Raw genomic sequence first — 20,289 nt, 5'->3', positions numbered from 1 at the left:
GCATAGTCAGTACAGCAGAAATAGATGTTTTTTCTGGAATATTTTCCTGTTTAGATGATCCAGTAAATGTTGCCAATTTGATCTCTGGTTCCTCTAACTTTTGTAAATCCAGCTTGAACATCTAGAAGTTCATGGTTCAGGTACTGTTGAAACCTGGCTTGATGAATTTTGAGCATTAGTTTGCTAGCATGTGAGATGAGTACAATTGTGCGGTAGTTTGAGCATTCTTTGACATTGCCTTTTTTGGGATTGGAATGAAAACTGACCTTTTCCAGTCCTGTGGCCACTGCTGAGTTTTCCAAATTTGCTGGCATATGTAGTGCAGCACTTTTTCACTATCAACTTTTAGGATTTGAAATACCTCAACTGAAATTCCATCACCTCCCCTAGCTTTGTTTGTAGTGATGCTTGCTAAGACCCACTTGACTTCACATTCCAGGATGTCTTGCTCTAGGTGAGTGATCACACCATTGTGTTTATCTGGGTCATAAAGATTTTTTTTTGTACAGTTCTTCTGTGTATTCTTGCCACCTCTTCTTAATATCTTCTGCTTCTGTATGTCTGTACCATTTCTGTCCTTCATTGTGCCCGTCTTTGCATGAAATGTTCCCTTGGTATCTCTAATTTTCTTGAAGAGATCTCTAGTCTTTCTGATTCTATTTTTTCCCTCTATTTCTTCGCATTGATCACTAAGGAGGGCTTTCTTATCTCAACTTTCTATTCTTTGGAAACCTGCATTCAAATGGGTATATCTTTTCTTTTCTCCTTTGCCTTTCCCTTCTCTTCTTTTCATATTTGCATTTCTTTTTCTTGGGGATGGTCTTGATCATTGCCTCCTGTACAATTTCATGAACTTCTGTCCATAATTCTTCAGGCACTCTGTCTATCAGACATAATTCCTTGAATCTTATTTGTCACTTGCACTGTAAAATTGTAAGTGACTTGATTTAGGTCATATCTGAATTGCCTAGTGGTTTTCCCTACTTCTGAAATGTTGGTGTTCACTCTTTCATCTCCTGTTTGACCACTTGCAATTTGCCTAGATTCATGGACCTAACATTCCAGGTTCCTATGCAATATTGCTCTTTATAGCTTCGGACTTTACTTCCATCACCAGTCACATTCAGAGCTGGGCATTGTTTTTCCTTTGGCTCCATCTCTTCATTCTTTCTGGAGTTATTTCTCCACTGATCTCCAATAGCATATTGGGCACCCATCCATCTAGGGAGTTCATCTTTCAATGTCCTATCTTTTTGCCTTTTCATACTGTTCATGGAATTCTCAAGGCAAGAATACTGAAGTAGTTTGCCATTCCCTTCTGCAGTGGACCACGTTTTGTTAGAACTCTCAACCATGACCTGTCCATCATGGGTGGCCCTACGGAGCATGACTCATCGTTTCATTGAGTTAGACAAGGCTGTTGTCCATGTGATCAGACTGGTTTTCTGTGATTGTGGGTTTAAGTTTGTCTGCCCTCTGATGCAGAAGGATAAGAAGCTTATGGAAGCTTCCTGTTGGGAGAGACTGATTGAGAGGGAAACTGGGTCTTGTTATGATAGGCAGGGCTGTGCTCAGTAAATCTTTAATTCAGTTTTCTGTTAATGGTTGGGGCTGTGTTCCCTCCTCGTTATTTGACCTGAGGCTAAACTGTGATGGAGGTAATGAAGATAATGTTGCCCACCTTCAAAAGGTCCCATGGAGGCACTTCTATACTCAGTGCCCCCTACCCTGCAGCAGGCCACTGCCAACCCATGCCTCCTCAGGAGATTCCTGGACAGTCACGGGCAAGTCTGGGTTAATCTCTTGTGGAGTCACTGCTCCTTTCTCCTGGGTCCTGGTGTGCACAAGGTTTTGTTTGTGCCCTCCAAGAGACTGTTTCCCCAGTCCTGTCTAAATTCTGGCAGCTCTATGATGGGGTTAATGGCGACCTCCTCCAAGTTACTGATACATGACTCCTGGAAAAGCCATAGCTTTGACTAGATGGACCTTTGTTAGAAAAGTAGTGTCTCTGCTTTTTAATATGCTTTGTAGGTGGGTCATAGCTTTTCTTCCAAAAATCAAGTGTCTTTTAATTTCATGGCGGCAGTCACCATTTGCAGTGATTTTGCAATCCCAAAAATAAAGTCTGTCACTGTTTCCAGTGTTTCCCCATATACTTACCATGAAGTGAGGGGACCAGATGCCATGTTCTTAGTTTTCTGAATGTTGAGTTTTAAGCCAACTTTTCACTCTGTTCTTTGACTTTCATCAAGAGGCTTTTAGTTCTTTTTTCACTTTCTGCCATATGGGTGGTATCCTCTGCATATCTGAGGTTATTGATATTTGTCCTTGAAATCTTGATTCCAGCTTGTGCTACATCCATTCCGGCATTTTGCATGATGTACTTTGCATATAAGTTAATTAAGCAGGGTGACAATATACAGCCTTGACATACTCCTTTCCTGATTTGGAACCAGTCTGTTGTTGCATGTCCAGTTCTAACTGTTGCTTCTTGACCTGCATACAGATTTCTTAGGAATCAGGTAAGTTCCCATCTCTTGAAGCATTTTCCACAGTTTGTTGTGATCCACACAGTCAAAGGCTTTGGCTTACTCTATAAAGCAGAAATAAATATTTTTCTGGAACTCTCTTGCTTTTTCAATGATCCAATGGATGTTGGCAATTTGATCTCTGGTTCCTCTGCCTTTTGTAAATCAAGCTTGAACATCTGGAAGTACACAGTTCATGTACTTTTGAAGCCTGGCTTGGAGAATTTTGAACTGTACTTTGGTAGTGTGTGCTGCTGCTGCTGCTGCTAAGTCACTTCAGTCGTGTCCGACTCTGTGTGACCCCATAGACGGCAGCCCACCAGGCTTCCTGTCCCTGGGATTCTCCAGGCAAGAACACTGGAATGGGTTGCCATTTCCTTCTCCAGTGAATGAAAGTGAAAAGTGAAAGCAAAGTCGCTCAGTTGTACCCGACTCTTAGTGACCTGCTGCTGCTGATGAGTGCAATTGTGTGGTAGTTTGAGCATTCTTTTGCATTGCCTTCCTTTGGGATTGGAATGAAAACTGACCTTTTTCAGTCCTGTGGCCACTGCTGAATTTTCAAGATTTGCTGGCATATTGAGTGCAATACTTTCACAGCATCATCTTTCAGGATTTGATATAGCTCAACTGGAATTCCCTCACCTCCACTAGCTTTGTTTGTAGTAATGCTTCCTAAGGAAAATGGTTTAGACAAATGCTACTAAATGAGGTTTTCCCTCCCAAATCCTGTGTTGTATCAAGATTCTATCATGTTACCTAATTTGAAATGGGCTTCCTGTTTTGGTGCCTGCTAACTCCTGTTTTGTGAAATTTAAAATAGCCTCATTTGAAAACGGAAGTGGAAAATATGATTAGTTTGTACCCTGACATCAGTGATGTTCTTGAGTTTATTTGATATCACTGATAATTTAAGGATCATATGATGGGAATCATATCATAAACTGCATTCAGAAATTTGTTACTGTAGTTCTGGCTGCCATATTTTTATGTTAGCATCTATCCAATGTTAACAAAATCAAGTCCATTTGAAAAGTCCCAGCATCCTTAAAAGGGAAGATTTATGTAGAGAAATAGAGATTCCTGGAGATAGGTCTTTTTTGTTGCTTTGGTAACTTCTGTTTCTTTTCATCATATATATTTTAATAGTAAGAACAAAAAAGAATATTACAGTTACAGAGGAACACTTCAATCTATTGATAGACTTGTAGAAGGTTTTCTTGTAAAAATATTCATTTAACTTGACACAGCCCTTTTTATTAGGTAAAATATATGGCAACAAAAGAGAACAATTTCTCATCCTCAGACATCAAACTGGTGTTTTTTTTTTTTTTGGTTAAATGGCTATTTGCTATCATGAATAAAACCATGTTAATATTGTAAATGAAAAAATTAGAGACTCTGGTGTGCCAGGATACATAGCAATTATGATAGTTCCTAAGATTCAGATACTCCTATTCCTGAAGTTATGCTACTTTAACAGTCAGTGTTATGTACCAACATATTGATGGCAAAACTGTGATAATTATTGATAAGGATTTATAATTATATTTTAAATCATTTATATCTCAAGACCTAACTGCATTTAGCAGAAAATATCAACTGAACTAAAAGTACCCGTTTCCATGTTTAATATCCTCAAATGATTTGTGTGATTGAGATCCATTTTCTCACTTAAAAAAAACTAAGGAAGAAAGTTAATATTATTAAGGTTATGTCAACAAAAAAATAAATAAATTTGGTTAGTTTTTCCAGCAGTTAATTTAGTGAAAACAATCAACAAGCTGATTCAAGAAGTTAACAAATCACTGAAATCAGTTTTGTCGGTTTAAATCTATCTTTAAACCTGGTAAAGGACTAAACAAGGAAACATCCAGTTCAGTCTTAATTAGTATTTTTTGGTTGAGAATTCCAAAGTAGTGTTTTAGAAATAGAATTCATTTTTCTGACATATTTTATGCATTATTAAAGGCAATATAAGGAAATAATTTCAAAAAAATTTAAAGTATTGGCCAAATATTTTAATTATTAAACATGTAAAGACCATAGATTTTGTAACCAGTAGTCTAAAGTTTGTCAGTTTTTATACTTTCTTTATACTTGACATTTTAAAATAGCTGCACTGCATTCCATTAATACCGTTCATTTCAGTAAATATTTTCCTTCTGTGATTTTCAAATTGTATACTAAGTAGACCCCATTAGCTTCTTTTTTTTTTTTAATGTTCTGCACTTTTGTAAGCAGCATTTATATTTTTGGATGTTTGTTTCATTGGATATATTTCCAAAATAATAACTTTAAGGGTATTCTATACCCTTTATTCAATATATACTTCATAAAATTTGCTATACTTTTCTGATTGGTCTCCAGAATAACTGAACAAAGGTCAGTTTTCATTCTAATCCCAAAGAAAGGCAATGCCAAAGAATGCTCAAACTACCCCACAAGTGCACTCATCTCACATGATAGTAAAGTAATGCTCAAAATTCTCCAAGCTAGGCTTCAGCAATACATGAACCGTGAACTTCCAGATGTTCAAGCTGGTTTTAGAAAAGGCAGAGGAACCAGAGATCAAATTGCCAACATCTGCTGGATCATTGAAAAAGCAAGAGAGTTCCAGAAAAACATCTATTTCTGCTTTATTGACTATGCCAAAGCCTTTGACTGTGTGGATCACAATAAACTGTGGAAAATTCTGAAAGAGATGGGAATACCAGACCACCTGACCTGCCTCTTGAGAAACCTATATGAAGGTCAGGAAGCAACAGTTAGAACTGGACATGGAACAACAGACTGGTTCCAAATAGGAAAAGGAGTACGCCAAGGCTGTATATTGTCACCCTGCTTATTTAACTTCTAGGCAGAGTACATCATGAGAAACGCTGGGCTGGAAGAAGCACAAGCTGGAGTAAAGACTGCTGGGAGAAATATCAATAACCTCAGATATGCAGATGACACCACCCTTATGGCAGAAAGTGAAGAGGAACTCAAAAGCCTCTTGATGAAAGTGAAAGAGGAGAGTGAAAATGTTGTCTTAAAGCTCAGAAAACTAAGAATATGGCATCTGGTCCCATCGCTTCATGGGAGATAGATGGGGAAACAGTGGAAACAGCGTCAGACTTAATTTTTTTGGGCTCCAAAATCACTGCAGATGGTGACTGCAGCTATGAAATTAAAAGACGCTTAGTCCTTGGAAGGAAAGTTATGACCAACCTAGATAGTATATTCAAAAACAGAGACATTACTCTGCCCATAAATGTCCATCTAGTCAAGGCTATGGTTTTTCCAGTAGTCATGTATGGATGTGAGAGTTGGACTGTGAAGAAAGCTGAGCACCAAAGAATTGATGCTTTTGAACTGTGGTGTTGGAGAAGACTCTTGAGAGTCCCTTGGACTGCAAGGAGATCCAACCAGTTCATTCTAAAGGAGATCAGTCCTGGGTGTTCTTTGGAAGGACTGATGCTGAAGCTGAAACTCCAATACTTTGGCCACCTCATGCGAAGAGTTGACTCATTTGAAAAGGCTCTGATGCTGGGAGGGATTGAGGGCAGGAGGAGAAGGGGACAACAGAGGATGAGATGGCTGGATGGCATCACCGACTCAATAGACGTGAATTTGAGTAAACTCCGGGAGTTGGTGATGGACAGGGAGGCCTGGCATGCTGCAATTCATGGGGTCGCAGAGTTGGGTATGACTGAACGACTGAAGTGAACTGAATTGAACAAGTCTTAACATGTGCATGCTTCTACATAGCTTGGCAGACCATGGTTAATGATTTTTATTAGATTAATGGTAATGTCTCTGCTTTTCAATATGCTGTATAGGTTGGTCATTACTTTTCTTCCAAGGAGTAAGTGTCTTTTAATTTCATGGCTGCAGTCACCATCTGCAGTGATTTTGGAGCCTCCAAAAATAAACTCTGACACTGTTTCCACTGTTTCCCCATCTATTTCCCATGAAGTGATGGGACCGGATGCCATGATCTTCGTTTTCTGAATGTTGAGCTTAATCCAACTTTTTCACTCTCCACTTTCACCTTCATCAAGAGGCTTTTTAGTTCCTCTTTACTTTTTGCCATAAGGGTGGTGTCATCTGCATATCTGAGGTTATTGATATTTCTCCCTGCAATCTTTACTCCAGCTTGTGCTTCTTCCAGCCCAGCATTTCTCATGATGTACTCTGCATAGAAGTTAAATGAGCAGGGTGACAATATACAACCTCGATGTACTCCTTTTCCTATTTGGAACCAGTCTGTTGTTCCATGTCCATTTCTAACTGTTGCTTCCTGATCTTCATATAGGTTTCTCAAGAGGCAGGTCAGGTGGTCTGGTATTCCCATCTCTTTCATAATTTTCCACAGTTTATTGTGATCCACACAGTCAAAGGCTTTGGCATAGTCAATAAAGCAGAAATAGATGTTTTTCTGGAACTCTCTTGCTTTTTCCATGATCCAGCAGATGTTGGCAATTTGATCTCTGGTTCCTCTGGCTTTTCTAAAACCAACTTGAACATCTGGAAGTTCACTGTTCACATATTGCTGAAGCCTAGCTTGGAGAATTTTGAGCATTACTTTACTATCATGTGAGATGAGTGCACTTGTGGGGTAGTTTGAGCATTCTTTGGCATTGCCTTTCTTTGGGATTGGAATGAAAACTGACCTTTTCCAGTCCTGTGGCCACTGCTGAGCCTCCCAAATTTGCTGGCATATTGAGGGCAGCACTTTCACAGCATCATCTGCCAGGATTTGAAATAGCTCAACTGGAATTCCATCACCTCCACTAGCTTTGTTCATATTGATGCTTTCTAAGGCCCACTTGACTTCACATTCAAGATGTGAATGCGATGTCTGGCTCTAGATGAGCGATCACACTATCATGATTATCTGGATTGTGAAGATCTTTTTTGTACAGTTCTTCTGTGTATTCTTGCCACCTCTTCTTAATATCTTGTTCTTCTCTTAGGTCCATACCATTTCTGTCCTTTATTGAGCCTATCTTTGCCTGAAATGTTCCCTTGATATCTCTAATTTTGTTGAAGAGATCTCTAGTCTTTCCCATTCTGTTGTTTTCCTCTATTTCTTTGCATTGGTCGCTGAGGAAGGCTTTCTTATCTCAACTTGCTATTTTTTAGAACTCTGCATTCAGATGCTTATATCTTTCCTTTTCTCCTTTGCTTTTCACTTCTCTTCTTTTCACAGCTATTTGTAAGGCCTCCCCAGACAGTCATTTTGCTTTTTTGCATTTCTATTTCCATGGGTATGTTTTTGATTCCTGTCTCCTGTACAATGTCACGAACCTCAGTCCATAGTTCATCAGGCACTCTATCATCAGATCTAGGCCCTTAAATCTATTTCTCACTTCCACTGTATAATCATAAGGGATTTGATTTAGATCATACCTGAATGGTCTAGTGGTTTTCCCTACTTTCTTCAATTTAAGTCTGAATTTATTAGAGAGTGAAAACTTTGATTTTGTGCCGGTCTGTATGGCACTGTGGCTAGAAAGAAGACAGTTATAGTAGAAATAATTAATCATGAAACATCCATTTTTATTAGAATTATAAATATATCATCATATAACCTTTGAGGTTAGCTATATAGTCTAATCCATAATTAGGATAATGTTATGCCTATTATTATATATGTTGGTAGGCATCTGGCAGAAAAATAATACATTGCACACACAGACACAGATGTGTGCACGTACACACCCACCTTGAGAGTATTACTATTCTAGCCTAATTCTTTTGAAATACATATTTTCACATATTTGATATGCTTATAATAATGTGATCCTCTATGGAAAGTCACTGCTGCAATATGTTTAGAGAGAGTATGATCACAAATTGTTGCAGAAAGTATTATAAGGTCTATCAAATGAAATGTAGAAACTTTCATTCTAATAAATAATTAGTAATTAGTATGAAGTAAGGCATTCTAAGAGAAGGCAATGGCAACCCACTCTATTGCTCTTGCCTGGAAAATCCCATGGACGGAGGAGCCTGGTAGGCTGCAGTCCATGGGGTCGCGAGGAGTCAGACACGACTGAGCAACTTCACTTTCACTTTTCACTTTCATGTATTGGAGAAGGAAATGGCAACACGCTCCCGTGTTCTTGCCTGGAGAATCCCAGGGATGGGGGAGCCTGGTAGGCTGCCGTCTATGGGGTCGCACAGAGTTGGACACGACTGAAGTGACTTAGCAGCAGCAGCAGGGCATCCTATGCTTGTGGCCAGTGGCCAAAACAAATAAAGAAATGCTCTATTTGCATAAATAAACCTATAAACTAATACAGGGTTTCTTTATTTGAGAGAAAAGTAACATGAAATTTCAGAATTATCTTATTTTTAACAAGTAATAGGGATATAAGTCAGACGTGATCAAAAGTTTGATTTATTCAATTTTAAAATAAAGAATAGGGAACATATAAAATGTTGAATAAAATACATATTAAAAATTAAATCATATATTAGAATCAAAAGAAATGGAAAAAAATAAATATGGTTGAGGGTGAAGAAACAGAAAAGGAAGTAAAAATTAAAAGAAAGGCTGTGAAGCTGTATAGGGTAATAATAAAACTTTGTATTGTGCAAAATGAAATTATAGGAGATAGGCTAGGAGTTCTGTCTGTGAGATAGAAGTGGAATTGAAGGTGAAGCCTTATGGAGTTTACAGAGGTGAGACCAAAGTGGAGACGGCTAGCCTCATGAGAACACCTTTGAAATGTTCTCTCACTGTAAACAGGAGCACACTTAGTACTGGCTGGTAAATTAGGTAGTGTGTGGGAAATTGAGAGAAAATGTCAAAGAGAGTAAATTTATTTTCCCTGGCCAGAAAATGCTTCGAGTAAAGTTATTTTAAAGATTGGTGCCTTGCTTCTTACCCAAAGGATGAGAGACATAGGAGTAGAGACACATAAAGAAGAAAAAAGAATTACAGAAGAAGGAATAGGAAAGAAGAACAGTTAGAGGAAAGCATACAGATAGAATAGGCTAGTGCACTGGGACGACCCAGAGGGATGGTATGGGGAGGGAGGAGGGTTCAGGATGGGGAACACATGTATACCTGTGGCGGATTCATTTTGATATTTGGCAAAACTAATACAATTATGTAAAGTTTAAAAATAAAATAAAATTTTAAAAAATTAAAAAAAAAAAAAAGAATAGTAAGTTCTCACGAAGAAAGCTTCCCTCATCATTTAGAGATGGTGATCTTTGAAGGTTATTATTTATCATTGCCTTACAAAACAGTATCTGATTCTGTTCACAGTTATTTATTTTTTATCCTCAAATTATAAAAATATTCCTTTGTCATAGAATCATAGAACTGAGAAGGCAGTGAACCAAGAGATAAATTATTCTACAGGTTGTAGTGACCTTGACTATCACTTTATTATCTCCAAAATCACATATTGCTAATAGGTACACAGAGACACATAGTGATTGAATAAAGTAAGTCATGTGACCAAGGGACTTCATATTAACATCTACAATTATAAAATAATAATAATTTATTAAATTTCACATCTATGCCCAATGTTTCTTTTCCCGTGATTAAGAAGGAGACAAAAAGTATAGAGAGCTCATTTCTGAACTTAGATACACTTGAGTTAGGAAGTTTGCTCCTTACTTACTCCCTTGAGCAAGCTGTTTAACCTCTTTAAACTTCTGTGTCCTCATCTGTAAAGTGATATTTATAATACGGATCTCAAGAGGTCGGAGGATAGATTTAATAAGATAATATATTTCACATATTAAGTGTTCAGTAAATGTTAGCTATTATTATTAAAAAGGTCAAAAGAGCTTACAAAGCTTAAGCTGTGCTTTATGAGAATATTTCTTTGGAATGGAATCATTACTATACCATTTCTGTCTGAGTGTGATGACCTCTACATATTATAAGTCCCTTAGAAACCAACTGCTCTGTAAATAGAAACCAGCAATGTTTTATATATATATATATATATATATATATATATGTTTTACTAATTGAGGCCTAATTTTGGGAAAAATGAAATAAAACAGTGAATTCAGCAGACAGTTGAGAGTAATGGTCCCTGAAGCAACCAACCATCTGTAATTGAGAAATTCTGCTTTTCAAATTAATGGCATTCCTGAAAATATTTTGGACAGAAATGGCAGAATCCATCATTCCCTCCTTATTGTATTACTTTACCTGAGATTACACTGTTATCTTCTCAAGTACTTGATCTGCTGAACTGGATGTTGGAGAATTTTGCTAAACTTCATTAGTAGGGCAATATCACATAGCTATTTACAATAAAAATAATAAGAATTAATTTGTGAATGATATATAAATGAATTACTTCAATAATTTTTAACAGCTTTTTTGGATATGATTGATACACAGTGGGTTTTTGTTGTTGTTGTTGTTCAGTTGCTAAGTCATGTGCCACTCTTTGCAACCCCGTGGACTGCAGCACACCAGATTTCCCTGTCCTTCAGTATCTCCTGGAGTTTCCTCAGATTCACATATAGTGAATTGGTGATGCTATCTAGCCATCTCATCCTCTGCCACCCCCTTCTCCTTTTGTCTTCAATCTTTCCAATGAGTTGGATCTTCTCATCAGGTGGCCAAAGTATTGTGGCTTCAGTATCAGTCCTTCCAAAGAATATTCAGGACTTATTTCCTTTAGGATTGATAGGTTTAATCTCCTTGCTGTCCAAAGGGTTCTCAGGAGTCTTCTCTAGCACCATAATTGAAAAGCATCAATTCTCTAGCACTCAGCGTGCTTTATGGTCCACCTCTCACATCCATACATAACTCCTGGAAACATCATAGCTTTCACTATATGGACCTTTGTTGACAGATGTATTTGCTTTTTATTTACTTTTTAATTAATTTATTTTAATTGGAGGCTAATTACTTTACAATATTGTAGTGGTTTTTGCCATACATTGACATGAATCAGCCATGGGTGTACATGTATTCCCCATCCTGAACCCCCCTCCCATCTCCCTCCCCATCCCATCCATCAGGGTCATCCCAGTGCATCAGCCCTGAGCACCCTGTCTCATGCATCGAACCTGGACTGGTGATCTATTTCACATATGATAACATACATATTTCAGTGCTATTCTCTCAAATCATCCCACCCTCACCTTCTCCCACAGAGTCTAAAAGACTGTCCTTTACATCTGTGTCTCTTTTGCTGTATCGCATATATATCACATATGTATTTGCTTTTTAATATACTGTCTAGGTTTATCATAGCTTTGCTTCCAAGGAGAATGCATCTTTTAATTTCATGGCTGCAGTCACTGTCTGCAGTGATTTTGGAGCCCAAGAAAATAAAATCTGTCACTACTTCTACTTGTTTCCTTTCTATTTGCCATAAAATGTTGGCACCAGATGCCATGATCTTAGTTCTTTGAATGTTAAGTTTTAAGCCAGCTTTTTCGCTCTTGTCTTTTACCCTCATCAGGAGGCTTTTTAGTTCTTCTTCACTTTATGCCATTAGAATGATATCATCTGCATATCTGAGGTGCTTGATATTTCTACCCACAATTTTGATTCCAGCTTGTGATTCATCCAGTGTGGCATTTTGCATGATGTACTATGCATAGAAGTTAAATAAACAGGGTGTAAACATACAGCCTTTTGGTACTCCTTTCCCAATTTTGGACAAGTCAGTTGTTCCATATAAGGTTCTAACTGTTGCTCCTTCACTAGAATACAGGTTTCTCAGGAGATACATAAGGCTGTCTGATATTCCCATTTCTTTGAAAACTTTCCACAGTTTGCTGTGTTCCACACAGGCAAAGGCTTTCATGTAGTTAATGGAGGAGAAGTAGATGTTTTTATGGAATTCCTTTACTTTCTCTATGATCCAACAAATCTTGACAATTTGATCCCTGGTTCCTCTGCCTTTTCTAAACCCAGCTCGTACATCTGGAAGTTCTCAGTTCATGTACTGTTGAAGTCCAGCTTGAAGGATTTTGAGTATAACCTTACTGAAGTGAAAAGTGAAAATGAAAGTCATGTCTGACTCTTTGTGACCCCATGGACTAAACAGGTGGATTCTTTACCAGCTGAGCCACAAGGAGTAGGTAGCCTATCCCTTCTCCAGCAGATCTTGTCAACCCAGGAATTGAACCAGGGTCTCCTGTATTGCAGGCAGATTCTTTATCAACTGAGCTACCATGTAGAATAAAGGCAATTGTCCCATAGTTTGATCATTCTTTGGTATTGCAGTTCTTTGGGATTGGAATGAAAATGGACCTTTTCCAGTCCTATGGCCACTGCTGAGTTTTCCAAATTTGCTGACGTATTGAGTGTGGTACTTTCACAGCATCATGTTTTAGGATTTTAAATAGCTCAGCTAGAATTCCTTCACCTTCACTAGCTTTGTTCATAAGTAATGCTTCCTAAGGCCCACTTGACTTCACATTCCAAGTTGTCTGGCTCTAGGTGAGTGACCACACCATCATGTTTATGTCGGACATTAAGACCTTTTTTGTATAGTTCTTTTGTGTATTCTTGCCACCTCCTCTTAATCTCTTCTGCTTCTCTTTGGTCCTTACCATTTCTGTCCTTTATTGTACCTGTTCTGGCATTAAATATTTCCTTGCTATCTCCAATTTTCTTTAAGAGATTTCTAGTCTTTCCCATTCTGTTGTTTTCCTCAACTTGTTTGCATTGTTCCTTAAAGAAGGTCTTTTTATCCCTTCTTGCTAGTCTCTGAAACTGCATTCAGTTGGGTATATCTTTCTCCTTTGCCTTTCACTTCTCTTCTTTCCTCACCTATTTGTAAAGCCTCTTCAGACCACTGCTTTGTCTTCTTGCATTTCTTTTTCTTTGGGATGATTTTGATTCCTGCCTCCTGCACATTGTTATGAACCTCTGTCTATAGTTCTTCAGCCACTCTGTCTACCAGATGTAATCCCTTGAGTCTATGTGTCACCTCCATTGTATAATCATAAGTGATTTAATTTAGACTATGCCTTCACGACCTAGTGGTTTTCCCTACTTTCTTCAATTGAAGCCTGAATTTTGCAACAAGTTGCTTATGATCTGAGCCACAGTCAGCTCCAGGTCTTTTTTTGCTGCCCATGTAGAGCTTTTCCATCTTTGGCTGAAAAATATATTATCAATCTGATACACAATAGACTGCACTTATTTGTAGTATACAGTTTCATAACTTTTTATATATGTACAAGTCATAATGCCATTATCACAAGTAACATAATTAATATTTCCAACACCCCCAAAAGTGTCTTTTTATAATACTGCTCTCCATCCTTTTGTGCTCTCCCCCATCTCAGGCAACCACTGATCACTTTCTATCACTTTGACATTTTTTTTTAATAACACTTTCTGTTATAGTTTGCTTTCTCTAGAATTTTATATAAATGGAATCACACAGTATTCACTTCATTTATTTTTGCTTTGTTCACTATCATCCATGCTATTATGTGAATTAATATTTTTCTTTATTGCTGAATATTATATTCCATTGTTTAGGTATGACATAATTTATTTATATGTTGATCTGATGATAATGAACATTTACATTGTCTCAAATTTTTGGCTATAAAATTAAGGCTACTTTGATCACTGTGGACAACTCTTTGTATGGACATGTGTTCTCATTTCTTTTAGATAAATCTCTAGAGGTAGAATATTTAGGTCAAGGTTTTTGCTGAACTTTTTAAGAACTCTCTGTCTTTCAAAGTACTTGTACAATTGGACATTCTTGCCAATAGCATATGAGAATTCCAGTTCCTCCATATGTGCACCGACATTTCAAATGGTCAGATTCTTAAATTGTAGACACTCTAATAAATGTGTAATAGTATCACATTGTGTTTTTTAACAGACTATTTTTTAGAGTGGGCTTCCTTGGTGGCTTAGCAGTTAAGAATCTGCTTGGAATGAAGGAGACATGGGTTTGATCCCTGGGTCAGGAAATCCTCTGGAGAAGGAAATGGCAACCCACTCTAGTATTCTTGCCTGGGAAATCCCATGGACAGAGGAGACTGGTGGGCTGCAATACATGTGGTTGTAAAAAGAGTTAGCTATGACTAAATGACTAAGCTATAACAATTTTTAAGAGTAGTTTGGATTCACAGCAAAATTGGCCAGAAAGTATAGATAGTTCCCTCCTCCTCCCCTCCAAATTCCCGTTATGAATGTTCCTGAACAAAGTACATTCATAATAATTAATGAATTTTTTGACATGTCATTATCACCCAAAGTTCATAATTTGTGTTACAGTCTGCCCTTGCTATTGTATATTCTATGAGTTTAGACAAACATATAATGAGTAAAATGATATGCATTTATCATTATCATTATTATGGCTTTTCATGCAAGATATTTTTTACGGTTCTAAAACTCATCTGTACTCTGCCTATTCATCCCTCTCCCCAACTCCCAAGCTCTAGAAATCACTGATGTTTTTACTTTTTCTATAGTTTTAGAGACATATATACACATCTTTTTTCCGGGATATCATATAGTTAGAATCCCCCTAAATGTAGCCTCTTCAGATTGGCTTATTCTACTTAGTAGTATTCATATACATTTCCTCCATGTCTTTTTATGTCTTGGTACTTCATTTTTTTATAGCACTGAATAATATCCCATTATCTGGATGTCCCACGGTTTATTCACTCATTTATTGAAGAGCATCTGGTTGCCTCCAAGTTTTGGCAATTCTGAGTAAACCTGCTTATTGTGGTTTTAATTTCTTTTACTCAAATGATGAATTATGCTGAATACTAATTATGATTTTTCCATTGTATATTTTTTGTTCATGTGTTTTTTTTTAACATTGCCCTTTTTAAACAACTTTATTGAAGCATTAGTGAGTGAGTGCAGAGAAGGCAATGGCACCCCACTCCAGTACTCTTGCCTGGAAAATCCATGGATGGAGGAGCCTGGTAGGCTGCAGTCCATGGGGTCGCTAAGAGTAGGACAAGACTGAAGTGACGTAGCAGCAGCAGCAGCAGCAGCAGTGAGTGAGTGATAGTCAGTTGTGTCTGATTCTTTGTGACCTCATGGACTGTAGCCTACCAGGCTCCTCTGTTCATGGAATTCTCCAGTTAAGAATACTGGAGTAGGTTCCCTTTCCCTCTCCATTATTGAAGTATAATATAACATAAAATTCACCTATTTTAGCTATTTTGTTTAGTGAAAAAGAGTAGTGCAGTGATCATCCAGACAGAATTCCAGCACATTTTTATCATTCCCCACTGTTTCTTCGTAGCCAGTGGCAGCTAATTGCTATTCTCATTTCCAGTCCCAGAATCTGTTCCCATCCCCAGTTCTGATCAATGCCAAATGGTTTTGCTTTGTCTAGAAATTTTATGTAAACTGATTCATAAATTAGATACATTTATCCTCTTGCTTCTTAGCATTGTATTTTTGAGGTTTATGGATGTTGTAGGGTATATTATTCCTTTTTATTTAAAGTATTACATTATATACATATCTGTTTATCATTTAAGCAGTTATTATTCTTTTGGAAAGATTCTAATTTCAGCTATTTTGAATAATGTTCTATGAGGATAAATAGAAAAGTCTTTTGTGGTTACATAATTCCAACATTTTTAGATAAATAGGAGAGGTTCTTGGCTCATATACTAAATATATGTTTATCATTAAAAAAAAAAAAAAGCTTATTTTCCAAAATGACAGCACCACTTTACATTCCCACCAGTAATGTGTAAGTGTACTGATTTCTCTACCTCATTGAGAACACCTGGTCTTGACTGTCTATATGATCTAATTATTCTAAAGAGTGTGAAATGATATTTCATTGTAATTTTAATTTACATTTCCATAATGATTAATGATGTTGAACATTCTTTCACATTCTTTTAAGCCATCCAAAGATCTTATATTATGAAAAGTCTATTCAAATTGCATGCTATTTTATAAATTTACTAGTAATACTGTATAACTGATTTTATATGTTTATGGGCTCAGTTTGCTAATATTGCATTAAGCATTGCTGTGTCTAGGTTTATTAGGGATACCATTCTCTAGTATCTGACTTTGTAGAATAAATCTGAAAGTGTTTGTTCCTACTATATTTTGCTAAAAGAGTTTATGTAGATTTGGTGTTACTTCTTTAGCTATTTAAGAAAAATCACTAGTGATGCATCAGGGCCTTAACTTTACTTGTGGAAACATTTTAATAACTAATCCAGTTTCTTTACTTGTTGTAAGTCTATTGATGTTTTTATTTTTTCTTGTACCATTTATAGTGATTTTGACTTTTCTAACCATTTGCCCATGTCTTTTATCTTTCTAATTTGTTGGCATACAGTGGTTTGTATTAGTCCCTAATAATCTTTTAATTTGTGCAGTGTCTATAATGATGTCCTATACACTTCAGTTTCTGTGTTAATTTTCTTCTTTTTTTTTATTTTTTTATTTTATTTTATTTTTTTAATTTTATTTTATTTTTAAACTTTACATAATTGTATTAGTTTTGCCAAATATCAAAATGAATCCATCACAGGTATACATGTGCTAAGTTAATTTTCTTCTTTACATTGTTTCTTGAAGAATGTAGCTAAATGTTTATAAATTTTGTTCATATATTCAAAGAACTAGCTTTTGGTTAAATAAATATTCTCTTGATTTTTGTTGATTTTCTCAAATACTTAAAATATATTTAGACTTAAAAAAAGTGTCTTGGTACGTGATCCATCCTGGAGAATAATCTACATGATTTTTAAAAGAATATATATTCTAATATGATTGGGTGTGCAGTATTCTGAAATTTCACTTAAGACAAGTTGATTGATAGTGTTCTTTGAGATTCCTATATTTTTTTCTGATTTTCTTTCTGGTTTTCCTCTTAACTGTTGAGAGGACAATAATGAAGTCTCTAACAATAGTTGAATTGTCTATTTCTCATTTTATCTTTTATCTTTAATTTGATAACATTAATTTAGGAGCAGAAGAAAAAAATATCCTATCAGATAGTGTGAACAGATGCTACCATATTCATTGTTTCACTAAAACCTTGTGCAGTCACTAAGTCGTGTCCAACTCTTTGTGATCCCATGGACTGCAGCATGTGAGGCTTCCCCGTCCTTCACTATCTCATGGAGTGTGCTCAGACACATGTCCATTGAGTTGGTGATACCATCCAGCTATCTCATTCTCACACCCTTCTCTTCCTGTCCTCAATATTTCCCAGCATCTTGGTCTTTTCTAATGAGTCGTCTCTTTGCATCACGTGGCCAAATTTTGAAGCTTCAGCATCAGTCCTTTCAATGAATATTCAGGGTGGATTTCCTTTAGGGTGACTAGTTTAGGCTCCTTGCAGTCTAGGGGACTCTCAAGAGTTTAATCCAGCAACACAATTAGCCCTCAGCCTTCTTTACAGTCCAACACTCACATACATACATGACTACTGGAAAAACCTTACCTTCGACTGTATGGACCTTTGTTGACAAAGTGATGTGTCCACTTTTTAATAAGCTGTTCTAGGTTTTTCATATCTTTTCTTTCAAGGAGCATATGTCTTTTAATTTCATGGCTGTAGTCACTGTCCACAGTGATTTTGGAGCCCAAGAAAGAAATATTTATCACTGTTTCCTTTGTTTCCCCATTTATTTGCCATGAAGTGATGGGATCAGATGCCATAACTTTAGTTTTTTGAATGTTGCATTCTAAGTCAGTTTTTTAACTCTCTCTTACCTTTATCAGGAGGTTCTTCAGTTCCTCTTTGCTTTCTGGCTATACAGTAGGTACTATCATCTGCATATCTAAGATTATTGATATTTCTCCTGGGAATCTTTATTCCAGTTTAGTATATATAATATATCTTAGTATATATAAATTTGAAAGTGAATGCAGAACTATATGAAAGAAGAGGACAGATTATCTAAATTGTAAGGACTTCACTATAAACTGTCAACCAGTCATGAAGCTGATCAGTTCAGTTCAGTCGCTCAGTCGTGTCTGACTCTTTGCTACCCCATAGATTGCAGCACAGAAGGCCTCCCTGTCCATCACCAACTTGCGGAGCTTGAACAAACTCATGTCCATTGATTTGGTGATGCCATTCAACCATCTTATCTCTGTTGAACACTTTTCCTCCTGCCTTCAATCTTTCCCAGCATCAAGGTCTTTTCCAATGAGTCAGGTCTTCACATCAGGTGGCCATAGTTTGGGAGTTTCAGCTTCAGCATCAGTCCTTCCAAAGAACATTCACCACAGACTTCATTTAGAACTGACTGGTTTGATCTCCTTGCAATCCAAGGGACTCTAAGGAATCTTATCCAACACCACAGTTCAAAAGCATCAATTCTTTGGAACTCTGCTTTCTTTATAGTCCAACTCTCACATCCATACATGACTACTGGAAAAACCATAGCTTTGACGAGATGGACTTTTGTTGGTGAAGTAATGTCTATGCTTTTTAATATGCTGTCTAGGCTAGTCATAACTTTTCTTACAAGAAGCAAGCATCTTTTAATTTCATGGCTAGAGTCACCATCTGCAGTGATTTTGGAGCCATTCCCCCCCGCCCCCCAAAAAAATAAAGTCTGTCACTATTTCCATCATTTCCCCATCTATTTGCCATGAAGTGATGGGACCAGATGCCATGATCTTAGTTTTCTGAAAGTCGAGTTTTAAGCCAACTTTTTCACTCTCCTCTTTCACTTTCATCAAGAGGCTCTTTAGGTCTTCTTCATTTTTTGCAATAAGGGTTGTCATCTGCATATTTGAGGTTATTGATATTTCTTCTGACAACACTGATTTCAGCTTCTGCTTCCTCCACCCCAGCATTTCACATAATGTACTCTGCATATAAGTTAAATAAGCAGGGTGACAGTATACAGCCTTGACGTACTCCTTTCCTGATTTGGAACCAGTCTGTTGTCCCATGTCCTGTTATAGCTGTTGCTTCTTGACCTGCATTAAAGATTTCTCAGGAGGCAGGTAAGGTGGTCTGGTATTCCCATCTCTTGAAGAACTCTTCCAGTTTGTTGTGATCTACACAGTCAAAGGCATTGGCATACTCACTAAAGCAGAAGTAGATGTTTTCTGGAACTCTCTTGCTTTTTCAATGATCCAGCAGATGTTGGCAATTTGATCTCTTGTTCCTCTGCTGTTTCTAAAACCAGCTTGAACATCTGGAAATTCACAGTTCATGTATTGCTGAAGCCTGTCTTGGAGAATTTTGAGCATTTCTTTACTAGCATGTGAGATGAGAGCAATTGTGTGGTAGTTTGAACATTCTTTGGCATTGCCTTTCTTTGGGTTTGGAATGAAAACTGACCTTTTCCAGTCTTGTGGCCACTGCTGAGTTTTCCAAATTTGTTCGCATATTGAGTGCAGCACTCTGACAGTATCATCTTTTAGGATTTGAAATTGCTCAACTGGAATTCCATCATCTCCACTAGTTTTGTTCATAGTGATGTTTCCTAAGGCCCACTTCTTTTGAACTGTGGTGTTGGAGAAGACTCTTGAGAGTCTCTTGGACTGCAAGGAGATCCAACCAGTCCATTCTGAAGGAGATCAGCCCTGGGATTTCTTTGGAAGGAATGATGCTAAAGCTGAAACTCCAGGACTTTGGCCACCTCATATGAAGAGTTGACTCATTGGAAAAGACTCTGATGCTGGGAGGGGTTGGGGGCAGGAGGAGAAGGGGACGACAGATGATGAGCTGGCTGGATGGCATCACTGACTCAATGGATGTGAGTCTGAGTGAACTCCGGGAGTTGGTGATGGACAGGGAGGCCTGGCGTGCTGCGATTCATGGGGTCACAAAGAGTC

The sequence above is a fragment of the Bison bison genome, unplaced genomic scaffold, assembly GCF_000754665.1.
Source record: "Bison bison bison isolate TAMUID 2011002044 unplaced genomic scaffold, Bison_UMD1.0 scf7180017864035, whole genome shotgun sequence".
NCBI classification, from domain to species: Eukaryota; Metazoa; Chordata; class Mammalia; order Artiodactyla; family Bovidae; genus Bison; species Bison bison.
Note: the sequence above shows the minus strand (reverse complement) of the source record.